The sequence below is a fragment of the Lynx canadensis genome, chromosome E2, assembly GCF_007474595.2.
Source record: "Lynx canadensis isolate LIC74 chromosome E2, mLynCan4.pri.v2, whole genome shotgun sequence".
Lineage (NCBI taxonomy): Eukaryota > Metazoa > Chordata > Mammalia > Carnivora > Felidae > Lynx > Lynx canadensis.
The window spans coordinates 56,473,701-56,481,493 of record NC_044317.1 but is presented as its reverse complement, the minus strand read 5'-3'; positions in this window follow the sequence as shown (position 1 = coordinate 56,481,493).

The following is a 7,793-nucleotide window of genomic DNA, read 5'->3' as shown; positions in this document are numbered from 1 at the left end:
CATTAGGATAGAAGCTAGGTATGGTCGACAGGGAGGAACCCACTAAGGACTATGTGAACAAAGGTTTCTGTCCTATTGTCTCAGAGTGGCCCAGAAAATAATTGCTTACCAAATATTTACTTTTTCATCTTCCTGTGAATTACATTCTTTCCCTTGGAGGCCCCAGACTTCTGATTCTTCCCTCCTCCTCTTCCTTTTTCTCCTCCTCCACTGTCTTCTCCTCCTTGTCTCCTCTTCAAAGACATATATACCTTCCTTTTCCTTTCTTTGCAATTTTCTTGTGTTTATGGAGTCTCCATACATATACTATTAAGTTTGATTTTCTCCTGTTTACCTCATGCTACTTGATTCTTAGTCAACAGTGAGAACTTCCCATGAGGTTCCAATTCATGCTTTTGTATATTCTTCCAAACCATATTTAGCTCTTTTATGCAATCCATGTTTTGAAAGAGAAGTAAACAGAAAGGCAGGACACAGCATCTATATTCTGGGGGAAATATGGGACACCTATTTTCAAGTCCTAAAGTATGATGATTAACTCACATACATGTTCCTGAGGTACCCACCACAACACCATGTGACCTGTGTGTGTGCACAGAGTAAAAGCTCAGCAAACACTGCCTTAATGATGTATCTGTTACGTTCCAAATACAGGCTTTCTCACACTAGAACTGTTCCAAATACTGTAATGGGTACATACATCTAACTCACTGATCTCTGTTCTCTAGCTTATGGCTTGACTAATAGTGGCTTCCTTGAGATTTCAACAGACCACTGATGCTGGGGAAAAAGGAACCTGATGTTACTAGAAGATCAAGCTTGACTGTGGTAGACAGTGGCCTTTTCTGATGCCAGCAAGTCTTAGGATCATATCGAGAATCATTCAGGACTGTAGCACTGTTTCCCCTACCTATCAATGCTGAGTAGTTCTGTGACTCCCCCCTTAAAACTCCCTGCTTGCTATGAGACTTTAGATTTTCTACAACTCCTGCTTCCAAGAACTAAAACAGTTCAAATATTATGACTTTCTAATAAATCTCATCAGGTCCCTATCTCTGAATGTATTCTCGTGCGTCTAGGCCCTTTGAGGATCATCTCCAATATCTACTGTAACATGTGACATTTTAAAGTTATGCCCACAATGATTACATCATCCAATATGCCTGCCTCCATAACTGTCACTGATCAAGGGGTGGGGAGTCACGGTAATCATTATCATGCTTCTCAGTAACACATGGAAATTCAATTAAGTCATAAAGATTAAATAGCATTTCCTGAATCCTCAGAAACTCACCACATTTGCCAATTACTTATTTCCATGACATTTATTCATCAGATGATGCCACCAAGAGCTGCCTGTGACTTCGGAGTTTCAAAGGGAGCCACTTCGAGTTCCCACCTTACACTGGAAAGAGATCTTTACATTTTCTTACTTTCTATCCCTTTCCTACAACATTAAATAATATAAGATAGGTTAACATTGGTATTGGGATAACACTTGGTACACATCATTAAAGACAATTATGTTTTAGTAATGAAAATGTATTAAGTTCACACATAGACTAAGTTATGCATTTCAAATCCACTCTATAACCATTGTTCAAAGTCTAGAATACAAGCCTTCAGAAAGTATTTGTTGATAAAATGACTGGGAATAGACACTTCCATAATTTCCCAGCCTGAGGTCATTCTTTAAACATGTGTATGTGTAACTGTATGCATTGTGGTAGAGTTGGTTATACTCTAATATCTCAGAAGATTTCATCATTTCAACCACACCAACTGACATTCTCTAACTATTGCTGTGATGAAGATATACCAGTGCTTCACTGCACTGCCACCTCTTGTTTCCTTAAAGACCAGTTGGGAAATTATTTTCTCCATAATATTCAAGAAGATTTTTAGTTTGGGGCGCCTGGGTGCCTCGGTCAGTTGGGCGACTGATTACAGCTCAGGTCATAATCCCGTGGCGAGTTCGAGCCCCGTGTCAGGCTCTGTCCTGAGAGCTCAGAGCCTGGAACCTACTTCCGATTCTGTGTCTCCCTATCTCTCTGCCCCTTCCTTGCTTGCTCTCTCTCTCTCGTTCAAAAAAAATAAAATAAACAATAAAATAAATTTCTTTAAAGACTTTTAGTTTTAATATGGGGAAAAGAATGATGTTCTCAACACCTGTGTCATGAGAAATGATATCAATGTCTTCACCAAAAACAGCATCTCCATGGAGATTTTCTTTATATATTGTGTATTGTGTTGTCCTTCATCTTCCATGGGAAAGGACACATCAGTCACACCAAATGAAGAAGGGCATGTTGTATCTTTGATGCATCAACATCAGCCACATAATTTTCTGAAACCACTCACAATAAATGAATTTTGGAAGTAATTTGAGAGTAGAAATATATTAGTATTTGCTAGTCACAAGGGTCAGATAGGGTTGAGGTGGGAAAAAAACAAAGCACACACTGATATTAATGATGCCATGCAAAAATTGATCCATTTAGAGTTAGCTGGAGGAAGATGGCAGCGTAGGAGGACGCTGGGCTCACCACGTCCTGCTGATCACTTAGATTCCACCCACACCTGCCCAAATAACCCAGAAAACCGCCAGAAGACTAGCAGAACAGATTCTATGGAGCCAAGCGTAGATGAGAGGCCCACAGAAGAGGGTAGGAAGGGCGGAGAGGCGGTGTGTGCTACACGGACTGGCAGGAGGGAGCCAGGCCAGAGAGGCAGCCCACTGGCAAAGCAGAGCCCCCAAGTCTGGCTGGCAAAAGCGGAGGGGCCAGACGGAGTGTGTATTGACAGCAAGCGGGACTTAACATCTGGAAGGTTATAAGTTAACAGCTCTGCTCAGAGAGCAGGAGGGCTGGAGGACAACAGGAGGGAGAGTTGTTGAGCCCCAGATGACAGACAGAGCTCAGCTTGGCGGGGAAGAAAGGTGCTCGCCAGCGCCATCTCCCTCTCCCATCCCCCAGCCAAAATCCCAAAGGGAACCAGTTCCTGTCAGGGAACTTTCTTGCACCGAGCAAACACCCAACGCTGTGCTTCTGTGGATCTATCCCTCCAGCAACAGGTCTGACTCCCTCCCGGTGCCATAGGGCCCCTCCCAAAGTGGGTCACCTAAGGAAAAGCGAGCTGAGCCTACCCCTCCTGCCCCTGTACACCTTGCGGATCCACCCCAGCTAATACACCAGATCCCCAGCACCACAAGCCTGACAGTGTGCAAGTAGCCAAGATGGGCCACCCCACCCCACAGTGAATCCCACTTTAGGAGAGGGGAAGAGAAGGTACACACTAGTCTGACTGTGGCCCCAGCGGTGGGCTGGGGGCAGACATCAGGTCTGACTGCGGCCCCATGCACCAACACAAGTTATTCAAGACAGCACAGGGGAAGTGCCCTGCAGTTCTGCACCACTCCAGGGACTATCCAAAATGATAAAACGAAGAATTCCCTTCAAAAGAATCTCCAGGAAATAGCGACAACTAATGAACTGATCAAAAAGGATTTCAACAATATAACAGAAAGTGAATTTAGAATAATAGTCATAAAATTAATCGCTGGGCTTGAAAACAGTATAGAGGACAGCAGAAAATCTATTGCTACAGAGATCAAGGGACTAAGGAACAGCGAGAAGGAGCTAAAAAATGCTATTAATGAGCTGCAAAATAAAATGGAGATGACCACAGCTCGGACTGGAGAGGCAGAGGAGAGAATAGGTGAAGTAGAAGATAAAATTATGGAAAAAGAAGAAGTTGAGAAAAAGAGAGATAAAAAAATCCAGGACTATGAGGGGAAAATTAGAGAACTAAGTGATGCACTAAAGAGAAATAATCTATGCATAACTCGTATTCCAGAGGAGGAAGAGAGAGGGAAGGTGCTGAGGGCATACTTGAAGAAATAATAGCTGAGAACTTCCCTGATCTGGGGAAGGAAAAAGGCATTGAAATCCAAGAGGCACAAAGAACTCCCTTCAGACATAACTTGAATCAATCTTCTGCACAACATATCATAGTGAAACTGGCAAAATACAAGGATAAAGAGAAAATTCTGAAAGCAGCAAGGGGTAAACGTGCTCTAACATATAAAGGGAAACCAAGAAGACTCGTGACTGATCTCTCTACTGAAACTTGGCAGGCCAGAAAGGAATGGCAGGAAATCTTCAATGTGATGAACAGAAAAAATATGCAGCCGGCAATCCTTTATCCAGCAAGTCTGTCATTTAGAATAGAAGGAGAGATAAAGGTCTTCCCAAATAAACAAAAATTGAATGAATTCATCACCACTAAACCAGCCCTACAAGAGATCCTAAGGGGAATCCTGTGAGACAAAGTACCAGAGACATTGCTACAAGCATGAAACCTACGGACGTCACAATGACTCTAAACCCATATCTTTCTATAATAACACTGAACGTAAATGGACTAAATGTACCAACCAAAAGACATACGGTATCAGAATGGATAAAAAAAAAAAAGACCCATCTATTTCCTGTCTACAAGAGACTCATTTTAGACCTGAGGACACCTTCAGATTGAAAGTGAGGGGATGGAGAACTATTTATAATACCACTGGAAGTCAAAAGAAAGCTGGAGTAGCCATACTTATATCAGACAAACTAGACTTTAAATTAAAGGCTGTAACAAGAGATGAAGAAGGGCATTATATAATAATTATAGGGTCTATCCATCAGGAAGAGCTAACAGTTATAAATGTCTATGTGCCAAATATGGGAGCCCCCAAATATATAAAACAATTACTCACAAACATAAGCAACCTTATTGATAAGAATGTAGTAATTTCAGGGGACTTTAATACTCCACTTACATTAATGGATAGATCATTTAGACACAGGATCAATTAAGAAACAAGGGCCCTGAATGATACATTGGATCAGATGGACTTGACAGATATATTTAGAACTCTGCATCCCAAAGCAACAGAATATACTTTCTTCTCGAGTGCACATGGAACATTCTCCAAGATAGATCACATAATGGTCACAAAACAGCCCTTCATAAGTTTACAAGAATTGAGATCATACCATGCATACTTTCAGACCACAATGCTATGAAGCTTGAAATCAACCACAGGAAAAAGTCTGGAAAACCTCCAAAAGCATGGAGGCTAAAGAACACCCTACTAAAGAATGAATGGGCCAACCAGGCAATTAGAGAAGAATTTAAAAATATATGGAAACAAACGAAAATGAAAATACAACAATCCAAACGCTTTGGGATGCAGTGAAGGCAGTCCTGAGAGGAAATACATTGCAATCCAGGCCTATCTCAAGCAACAAGAAAAATCCCAAATACAAAATCTAACAGCACACCTAAAGGAACTAGAAGCAGAACAGCAAAGACACCCCAAACCCAGCAGAAGAGAAATAATAAGACCAGAGCAGATATAAACAATATAGAATCTAAAAAAACAGTAGAGCAGATCAATGATACCAAGAGTTGGTGTTTTGAAAAAATGAATAAAATTGATAAATCTCTAACCAGGCTTCTCAAAAAGAAAAGAGAAAGGACCCAAATGGATAAAATCACCAAAGAAAATGGAATTATTACAACTAATCCCTCAGAAATACAAGCAATTATCAGGGAATACTATGAAAAATTATATGCAACAAACTGGACAACCTGGAAGAAATGGACAAATTCCTAAACACCCACACACTTCCAGAACTCAATCAGGAGGAAACAGAAAGCTTAAACAGACCCATAACCAGCGAAGAAATTGAATCAGTCATCAAAAATCTCCCAACAAATAAGAGTCCAGGACCAGATGGCTTCCCAGGGGAGTTCTACCAGACGTTTAAAGCAGAGATAGTACCTATCCTTCTCAAGCTATTCCAAAATTAGAAAGGGAAGCAAAACTTCCATACTCATTCTATGAAGCCAGTATTACTTTGATTCCTAAACCAGAGACCCAGTAAAAAAGACAACTATAGGCCAATATCCCTGATGAAAACGGGTGCAAAACTCTCAATAAGATACTAGCAAATCGAATTCAACAGCATATAAAAAGAATTATTCACCATGATCAAGTGGGATTCATTCCTGGGCAGCAGGGCTGGTTCAGCATTTGCAAATCAATCAACGTGATACATCACATTAATAAAGAAAAGATAAGAACCAAATGATTTTGTCAATCGCAGAAAAAGCATTTGACAAAATTCAGCAACTTTCTTAATAAAAACCCTTGAGAAAGTCGGGATAGAAGGAACATACTTAAACATCATAAAAGCCATTTATGAAAAGCCCACAGCTAACATCATCCTCAATGGGGAAAAACTGAGAGCTTTTTCCCTAAGATCAGGAACACGACCGGAATATCCACTCTCACTGCTGTTGTTTAACATAGTGTTGGAAGTTCTAGCATCAGCAATCAGACAACAAAGGAAATCAAAGGCATCAAAATTGGCAAAGATGAAGTTAAGCTTTCACTTTTTGCAGATGACATATTATACATAGAAAATCCGATAGACTCCACCAGAAGCCTCCTAGAACTGATACATGAATTCAACAAAGTCGCAGGATCCAAAATCATTGTACAGAAATCAGTTGCATTCTTATACACCAATAATGAAACAACAGAAAGACAAATAAAGAAACTGATCCCATTCACAATTGCACCAAGAAGCATAAAATCCCTCGGAATAAATCTAACCAAAGATGTAAAAGATCTGTATGCTGAAAACTATAGAAGGCTTATGAAGGAAATTAAAGAAGATATAAAGAAATGGAAAAACATTCTGTGCTCATGAGTTGGAAGAATAAATATTGTCAAAATGTCAATACTACCCAAAGCTATCTACACATTCAATGCAATCCCAACCAAAATTGCACCAACATTCTTCTCAAAGCTAGAACAAGCAATCCTAAAATTCATATGGAACCACAAAAGGCCCCGAATAGCCAAAGTAATTTTGAAGAAGACCAAAGCAGGAGGCATCACAATCCCAGACTTAAGCCTCTACTACAAAGCTGTATTCATCAAGACAGCATGGTATTGGCACAAAAACAGACACAAAGATCAATGGAATAGAATAGAAACCCCAGAACTAGACCCACAAAAGTAGGGCCAACTAATCTTTGACAAAGCAGGAAAGAATATCCAATGGAAAAAAGACAGTCTCTTTAACAAATGGTGCTGGGAGAAATGGACAGCAACATGCAGAAGGTTGAAACTAGACCACTTTCTCACACCATTCACAAAAATAAACTCAAAATGGATAAAGGACCTGAATGTGAGACAGGAAACCATCAAAACCCTAGAGGAGAAAGCAGGAAAAGACCTCTCTGACCTCAGCTGTAGCAATTTCTTACTTGACACATCCCCAAGGGCAAGGGAATTAAAAGCAAAAATGAATTATTGGGACCTCATGAAGATAAAAAGCTTCTGCACTGCAAAGGAAACAATCAACAAAAGTAAAAGGCAACCAATGGAATGGGAAAAGATATTTGTAAATGACATATCGGACAAAGGGCTAGTATCCAAAATCTATAAAGAGCTCACCAAACTCCACACCCAAAAAACAAATAACCCAATGAAGAAATGGGCAGAAAACATGAATAGACACTTCTCTAAAGAAGACATCCAGATGGCCAACAGGCACATGAAAGATGCTCAACGTTGCTCCTCATCAGGGAAATACAAATCAAACCACACTCAGATATCACCTCATGCCAGTCAGAATGGCCAAAATGAACAAATCAGGAGACTATAGATGCTGGCGAGGATGTGGAGAAATGGGAACCCTCTTGCACTGTTGGTGGGAATGCAAATTGGT